Source organism: Urocitellus parryii, chromosome 14, assembly GCF_045843805.1.
Source record: "Urocitellus parryii isolate mUroPar1 chromosome 14, mUroPar1.hap1, whole genome shotgun sequence".
Taxonomy (NCBI): domain Eukaryota; kingdom Metazoa; phylum Chordata; class Mammalia; order Rodentia; family Sciuridae; genus Urocitellus; species Urocitellus parryii.
In genome coordinates, this window is record NC_135544.1 from 34,769,902 (window position 1) to 34,778,963 (window position 9,062).

Genomic DNA, 9,062 nt, shown 5'->3' on the forward strand with positions numbered 1-9,062 from the left:
CACACATGGGTCTTTATGTGTGTGTCTGTATGTGTGTGATTTATTTGGGAGGAGACAGATGAAATTTGAGCATGTTTATTAGCCAAATTGCCTTAGTTAAGAATAATGACATATAAGATAGGATACAGCTGATGTCAGGGAGATTAAATATATTCACTCCATGTGAATTGCTAGAGTAGAAATAGCTAATAAAAAGAGTATACTGATAAAAATCTAGAAGAATCTAAAGGGGTTTTTGACATACTATTGGAGCTGGATTGAATATATTTCTGTCATACGTAAATTCATAGATATCTGAGACTCACAAGAGTAGTTTTCAATGCTATCTACTGGACCTAAAATATTGTCATACTAATTACTTTTTTACCTTCTGTTTCATGGATCTAGCCTTACTTTAAATCTAAATATTAGTTAATAAGGCACTTTGAGACATATAAGTAGGTATTTTAAATTATCTTTCAAAAACACAAATGAAACTTCTCAAAATATCTTAAAATTTATAGTTGGTAAAATTCTCAGACAATCCTCAATCCAATATTAAACAAAGCAACTAAAAAGAAGCATCTTTGAACACAAACTGAATGGTTTAGCAAAATCAATAGTAAATAATAAATTTGTTATTCATAGGTCCAGCTACTGGTGAAGTATTCCATTGAAGTTAGATACATTTTCTCTCATGGGCAGACTATATCACACTTCATATTTCTACCTCTCCAAGGGAGGTAGAAATCTCGTTCTGGGATTTTTCCCCCTAACCCATAAAGCTTTATTCCTTTGGACAATTTATCATTTATCAAATTTCTTTGATTGTCTAGCATTTAAAAATGAGGTCATTTTAAATCTAACTCCTGGTGAAGAAAAACCCAAGTATTCACAACATAAAAGTTCCTATGCTGTCTTGGGCAGAGGAATAGCTCTTGTATGAAATCACAACAACCAAATATTCCTGACTCTAGTTTATTATGTGGCCATTGCAACTCTTTGAACAAGAGTTGTTCAGTTTCTGAACATTTCCAGTGAAAACATGCTATATCCCAAAGCAGTTCATTCCATTTAGAAAGACACCAGTAGACAAAAGAGGTCAGTGACAGCTGAGGCAGAAAAAAAAAAAAAAAAAAAGAGGGGCGGGATTTCAGGGAACACTGCTCTCTGTAGAGAAAGAGATATGAGTTTCTCCATTCTCAATTCTTCTAGTCCTGGAATTCACTAATTCACTTGACTAGCTCTTGGTAACTTAGCTCTATCATGAAATTTTACATGTTCTTTTTCTCTTCTACCCAAAGCTACTTTCTGATGTTGACAGTTCTTAATAAAAGTATTCACTTTACATCTTTCAACTCACGTTGGGATTCCATCTATTTCTCATGTATTTTATATCAACAGTTAGTGCCTAGCACCTGCAATAACATCTCTTAGAATACAGCCGAGAAAAACAAATATAAAGGTGCTTACAAATACTTTTAATCGCTCAAACAGATATTTATGTTTCCTTGATGACATTGATTTTCTCAAAATATAAACCAAAACAGAGCTGTCAAACCAGCATATAAATCCATGTCAACAGTATTATGTACATACCATCTTAGGCTTAGGAAGAGGATTAAAAAATAGCTATCTCATATTTTCCACATTTTAGTCTAAGAAACATCTGTTTCACCATTTAATGAAGTTGGAAGTGAGATGGATTTGACAACCAAAATTCACATTTAATTCAGTAACTTTTAGTTACTCTTATAGAATAGGAAGCTTCTAAGAGAAGGGAAGTAGGAAGTAATAAAAATTAAGTAAGTCTTGTGGATAGGTATACTTTATAATCCAGTAGAATTATATTTTTATATATTCTACTTTAATTTTATGATTCATTGAGGTGCATTAATGATAAGAGTGAATGGTACATTTATGCCCATTGTGTAAAAAATGGTATATACTTTTATCATTTAGAATTATGACACGCATTTATAGTTGTATGTCTTACTTTAGACATATTTTCAGTCATGCCCATGATTTATTGGTGCTTGGTCTACCATGGAACATCAAATTATAACATTGTTCCTGTGAGAAAATATAAAATTTTTATATCAATCTGCTCTATGTTAAGGTTTTTAAGAATGTACTATGGTGGCAAGTAGAAACTTCCCATAGCAGTTTTATGAACTCTACTTGGCACTGATTTATGATTGAGGAATAAAATATCCCTTGAGTATATTTAACTGCTCATATAAAACAAATTTTAAAATTCTAAGACACATATTGCTTTCTTAACCTCAATCTTTAAAACCCCATGTCTGGATGATGTCTCTGACACACATTCCACTCTGTGAGCCTCTTCTGATTGGTAACTGGTTGCATTAAACTGCCAACTGCCTTATTTCTTTAGCACCACAACATATCCTGCTCCTACTATACTAGTAACACTTTAGCCTTTTTGTTTCCCAAGTTCACATCAGGCAGGTAAGGAGTTGATATCTTAACAAGATTCAGGAGAGAAGCACATTTCACCACAACAGCATGCACACCCAATAGTTACAATCATGAACCAAAGTGGATCTATTCTTTCTTTAGACGCCTATCATTGTTGCATTCTTCACATATGGAGAACAGAATTTTGTTAAGAGCCAATGAAAAAATATATATTACATTGTTTTCAGAAAAGATGATTTTCACCCACCATATACACAGAGTAATAATGATGATTGTGTATTAAAAACATGGCTGTAGGTATGATTAATCAGGAAGATAAGCACCAGATTTTTCTGAGTTCCTAAATTTTCCAAGTGCACTACAGAAAGTTACATCCCTAAGAAAAATAATGAACCTGATTCATGAAGTAAATATTTTAACATATTCATTAGAATGATCACAATGATATATTATTTTATTTTTATTTATTTTTTAAATAAATGACAGAATGCATTACAATTCTTATTACACATATAGAGCACAATTTTTCATATCTCTGATTGTATACAGAGTATGTTCACACCAATTTGTGTCTTCATACATGTACTTTGGATAATGATGTCCATCACATTCCACCCACTGTCCCCTTCCTTCCACTCCCACCCCTCTGCCCTATCTAGAGTTTGTCTATTCCTCCCATGCTCCTCCTCCCTACCCTACAATAAAAGAGAATAAAATCATGGCATATGCAAGCAAATGGATAGTGTTGGAGAAGATAATGCTAACCGAATTTAGCCAATCCCCCCACACACAAAAAACAAATGCAGAATATTTTCTCTGATATAAGGTGACTGGAAAATTATTTTAAATTTTTATGAGATAGGCAATTATTATAGCATAGTCATTGTATTAGTGTTATGTACAAAATTGTTATTTAGAAGTGTTCAAATATAAAATTTTAGATAATTAAAGCACTGTTCCAAAAATACATGTACTCAATTTAAATATATCATAACAAAATCTTGAGGTGTAATTCCAATTATAAAAATGCTTTGTCAACAGAAGTTTAAAGATTTGTGTTCAAAATGCTATGATTGACAGCTGATGAAGATGTAACCTAATACTCTCAGTCTGTCATCTGTGGATCATTAGAGAAGAAATCATAGCTGGAGGCTGACCTTATACTGCTATACAACTATTATAGTTCTCTCTCTCTCTCTCACACACACACACACACACACACACACACACACACACTCTCCCTCTCTCTTTCTCTCTCTCTTTTCTCAAAGTAATGCTTTCATTTTGTTTGGCAACCAGATCTTCTAAATTGTTAGCCTTAGAACTTTATAAGTGCAAACATGCAAACCTTCTTGTATGTGATACCTCGATTTCCTAATCCACTGTAAGAAATACTTAAATAATGTAGAAACTGACACACATAGTAATAATATTTTCTGTCATTCTGGAGTTGTTTTTTTTTTAAATCTATCACTAGTCAAATAGTATAATGAAGAATAGCTTTGAATGCTCAGTAGATGTTTTTCTGGGAGATTATCTTAGAAGAGCTCATGAAAATAGATATTTAAACACAGTTAATATTCTTCCCAGCAGAATTTTTCAGTTTAAAGATAACCAAGTAATCAGAAAATTTATCTACATAGCTACATCAATTCTCTAAATTAGAAATACCAGATGGAGTAGTCATACTTTCATGTTGTTCATTCAACAAACATGTATTCATTGATCACCATGCGTGTATCAGTTACTATTCTGAATACTGTAGACAAAATGACAAGCAAGAGAGTTGTGTTCTCTCCTTCAGCACATGGCTTATGGGAGTCATGAAAAAAAGTAAGAAACCAAAATAAAGTAAATTTATTGCCACTATTTGGGTGAGAAAAGAGTGATTTGGGGAAGGCTATGAGGAGAGGAGAGGGAGAAGGAGAAAGGGAGGGTCACAAGAAGTGGGTAGACCAAGGGAAAAGGGTAAATGCCGCAGTCTGGCTGGGCACAAAATAACCGAGCCACCACAAAAACTTGTAGATTCCAACAGCAACTCTTTATTCGCGAACTCTCACCAGCACTCTACACGCACTTTCTGGGAAAAAATACACTCCCTCCACCTGGCTCTGCATACCAATACTCTCAGAACCTCGTGAGAACACCATGGGAACTCAGGGCACCTGAGGCAGCAGGATACACCCTATTCCCAGCAGGATCCACCCTAAACCTGGAGCCACCCTAATCCAGCAGGATCCACCCTAAACCTGGAGCCACCCTAATCCCTGAGCAGGGTCACCTTTCAACCAAAAATGCCATGCATCATTCTTACTTGGCTATGGCTCTCAGCAGATAAGAGAAGAAGTGGGGAGAGGGAGAGAGAAATTGAGAAAAGCATTAAACTTTTGGAGAGAAAAGTGTTAGCATGTATGACAGAATGGATGCAGTTAATGAAAATAATTATACTGAGGAAAGAAGCAAGTGCTTTGCAAGTCCTACATTAAAGACTTTGGACTTTTTTTTAACATAGGAACATTTTGCATAAAGGTTGTTTGAACTCAGCAAACCTCCCCTTGATGAAGTCAAGGTTTTTAGGGGTTTGTTTTGTCATTTGTCTTTTCATGTGTTTTGATGATGTCCTTTACTGCTGCTGCTTCACATTCTTATAGCAATCTAGTGGGGTAACTAGGATCCATAATCTTATAGTTCTCATTTCATATATGATCTTATCTAAAGCTTTGTTCATTAACCTGTAAAAAGTCAATTCTACAGATATAAGAGAGAGTTAGTAAACCAAGTTCCCAATAAACTATTCTTTCAAAGGAATAGTAAAGAAAAGACTCCGGTATAGAATTATATTAAGTGATGAATACTCATGACACAGAAGGTTAGGTGAAAATGAGGCAAGTATGCTGAGAAAGTCTTTCCCTACCTAACAGAGAAGCAACACAAGTATAATTTCTTCTAGTGCATTGAATATGAGGCATCTGTTCAGTATTAGGCCTCCCTAACCAAGTGGCTCGGTACATTAATCTAAGCTACTCCTGCCACCTTTCTTGACCACTAAGAACATAAGAACTGCAATTTGTAAAGGAACAAGAACATGATTAAACTATTATAACACCATGATACTCAAATATTCTTTAGGTGTCTAATGGATTTGGATTGGGGTATCCAGTTCATTAAATTTCCTTAACAAATGAGCAACATTCTTAGATCTCTGTAAATTTTATGGCCTAAAATAGACATAAGAATTTAATTTTTAAAATGATGCTATAACACCTGATGTGGTGGTACATGTACAACAACTTAGGCTAATGCAGGAATATCACAAGTTCAAGGCTCTTCTGGGCAACTTAATGAGATCCTGTCTCAAAATTAAAATAAATAAATAAATAAATAAATAAAGGGTTACAAATGAGACCCCACTGGTGATATACCTCTCAGTTAAATCTCAAAGTACAAAATAAATAAAAAATAAATCATAATAATATAATGGTAACATTCTAATCATATCATATAATATTTATTGTTTTTCATAAAACAATTGAAAATATTTACAATAATAAAACCATAACTACTTTTTTAATGATATAAAGATGCTATATAAGCCAAGCACAATGGAGCCAGCCTGTAATCCTAGCATCTAGGGAGTGTGAGATAAGGAGCTTGAGACAGGAGGATCTCAAGTTCAAAGCCAGCCTCAGCAATGGCAAGGTGCTAGTCAACTCTGTGAGACCCTGTCTCTAAATAAAATAGAAAATCAGGCTGCGGATGTGGCTCAGTGATCAAGTATCCCTGAGTTCAATTCCTGGTACCTCTCCCCAAAAAATAAATAAATAAAAGATGCTACATAGAGATTGTTTCTGAAATTGTAAGAAAGTCATTTGTTAAAATATTATAGTCTTTTGTTGGTTTTTTTGGAAAGAAGTGTTGCTACAGAAAAATAAGCAATAGAATAATTAGTTGTCACATGTTAATTCTTGTCCATTGTCTAGTTTTATCTAGGTCTAATTTAGTGGAGTGGCTAGATTGAATTATGTACTATTCACTGAAATTGTACACAAAATTTTCTATTTAGCTATGAAATTTTTTTAATCAATTACTGTAGCAAGAGTATTCATAACTCTTATGAACATATTAAATAGATAAACAGAAGACAAGTGCAAATTATTACCATAAAGCATCTGAAACAGCCCTTCAACCAATAATAGCTACAATGAGACAACACTTTCAAGGAAGGTTACTATTGCATTTAAGTGTCAGCTAACTGAAAGAAAAAGAAAACTCTCAGAAATATCAAGATAATTACCTTTGCCTAAAAACTTAAGAAAACACTACAATTTTTAAGCTTTCTTTAAAACCTGATTCTTTAACTGTGTTGGTTGATTTTCATTATTTAATTAATGGGTTCCATATGAGACCTCAACGAATGAATCAATGAGCTAAAGGAAGTATTTGATTGGACAAGTATTGGACAGGAAGAAAATGGCTGGAAAATTCACCCTGAATAAATAAAAACATGCTGTACTTTTAATTTTCCTGAAAAGTGAAAGGGGAATAATGCAGTTCTCAGAAAAACAAAGGCTTAAGGACTAAACAAAGGGGGAAGTAATTGTATTTTCAGGAAGAGGCTATGTTTGTTGCCAGAAGGCCTACATTTGCAGGAAAGAAGGAAACAAATAGAGCATGTGCTTTAAGCCATAAGAAAATGATTCCACATGGAAATGTGGAAATGAAAAAAAGGCATAAAAAACACTGGAAAGGATGACTATGTGCATAAAGCTGACATTGACTTTATTAAACAATGGCCACTATTTCCTGTGATGTTCAATTACAAATACCTTAATATACATATCCATGATGTTGCAAGAGGTGAGAGAGGAGTTAATAAAGTTTAGCAATTTTAAGAGGCTAATGGTGTCATGGGAGTGGTAAAGTAAAGCCCCTGTTCTGGATTCAGAATACATCCAAATACATCTCTAATTTCTAGAATAAGTGGTAGGATAGTTTTTTTTTTAAAAAAAGAAAGAAAGTACTAAATAATAATAAAAGACAAAATGGAATACTAAATTAAATTCAATTAATCAAATGAATGCAAAAATAACAGAAGAGGTACATAAAAGAGAAATGGAAAAAAATGGAAGATGTCAGTTATAACAATAAATATTAAGGGAGATTCAATTTATCATACAAAACATGAATATTGTCAGTCTCAAAAAGAAAACAAACACAAAACAATTTGCTGTTTTAAAGCTGTTTCTTAAGCTTCTACATAGCAAATGAAGTAAACAGAGTGAAGAAGATAACCTACAGGATGGGAGAAAGTATTTACAAGCTATAGATTAACACAATCATTATGGAAAACAGTATAGAAATAACTTAAAGAAAAATACAAAACTACCATCCATATAATCCAGAAATTCCATTACTAGTATGTATCCAAAGGAAATAAAATGTATTTCCATTGCTCACAATAATCAAGAAATGTAATCAACTTACGTGCCCACCAACTGATGAATGAGTAAAGAAAATATGGTATACACACACAATGAAATAATGCTCTGCCATTAAAAGAATGAAATTCTCTGTTACAAAAACATGGATGAAACTGGAGGACATTATATTTAAGTGAAATAAACCAGGAAGAAAATACAAATAGTGTATGACCTGAGTCATATGTGGAATTTTTAAAAGTTGATCTCATTGAAATCAAGAGTAGAGTAGAGTAGGGAATGAGGAAACAGAGATATTAAGTTGCAGCTTGATAGGAGAAATAAGTTCTAATGCTGCTGAACAGCAAATTAACTACAGGTAATGATAATGTACTGAATATTTCAAAAAAAGATAGACAAAATTATTTTAATGTTTTAACACAAAGAAAGGAATGACAAATATTTGAGGAGACACATATCTTATTCTGATTTTAACATTACAAAATAAATGTATCAAATCATCACATGGTAATCCATAAACATGCAGTTATTATTTTAATTGTGGTAATTTAGAAAAAACTAAAATACCTTAAATATTTGGGCTCAGGGTTAAAGAGATGGAAAAAGAAATAACATGAAAATATTAACCCTCTAAAATTGATACATCTACACTAATAAGAATTAAAATTTAAAGATAAAAAGGCATTATTGGAGAAATTGCTGTTCATTTCATAAGACATATACAGTAGAATAATTATGTTGGCAAACAAAATCATGCATTTCTCTCTGTATCCATGTCCTTCACTGTGACTTTGAAATTAATTTAACCAACTAATGAGAACATATTTACCCATTCCTTAAATCTGGGCTTATTAACATTGCTTTTTTGGTGAAAGGGGATCATCTTTAACATAAGTAGGTGACTGATGAATTATTTTGGGCTTTTAGTCTTTTTCCTCCCTGTCTCTTCTCCATTATAGTCATAAAAACATACCTGACCTATTCTTCTGGAAAGATTTGAGAGACATATGATAAAACAAACATAGGAAAAAGTGATGACTTATCTCACCCAAGGCTATCACAGACTACTCAATAGTTGGACAATTTCCAAACCAGAGGGCAGAAGGAAGGGACAGGGAAAGATTAGCTATAATCAGAACCATAACATAGCCAATCCGTGCTAACTAGGATCAAACAGGAACTGAGAGAAGGACGGAACTATCA

General features: G+C 33.1%; 1 non-coding gene across 1 annotated transcript; it reads right to left on the reverse strand.

Annotated features, from left to right (window-relative positions):
- Nucleotides 1–2,441: 2,441 nt before the first annotated feature.
- LOC113175959 (small nucleolar RNA U13) lies at nt 2,442–2,547 on the reverse strand. Its single transcript, XR_003300019.1, has one exon. It is a non-coding gene; the product is annotated as a small nucleolar RNA U13 (small nucleolar RNA).
- Between the last annotated feature and the right edge of the window lie 6,515 nt (nt 2,548–9,062).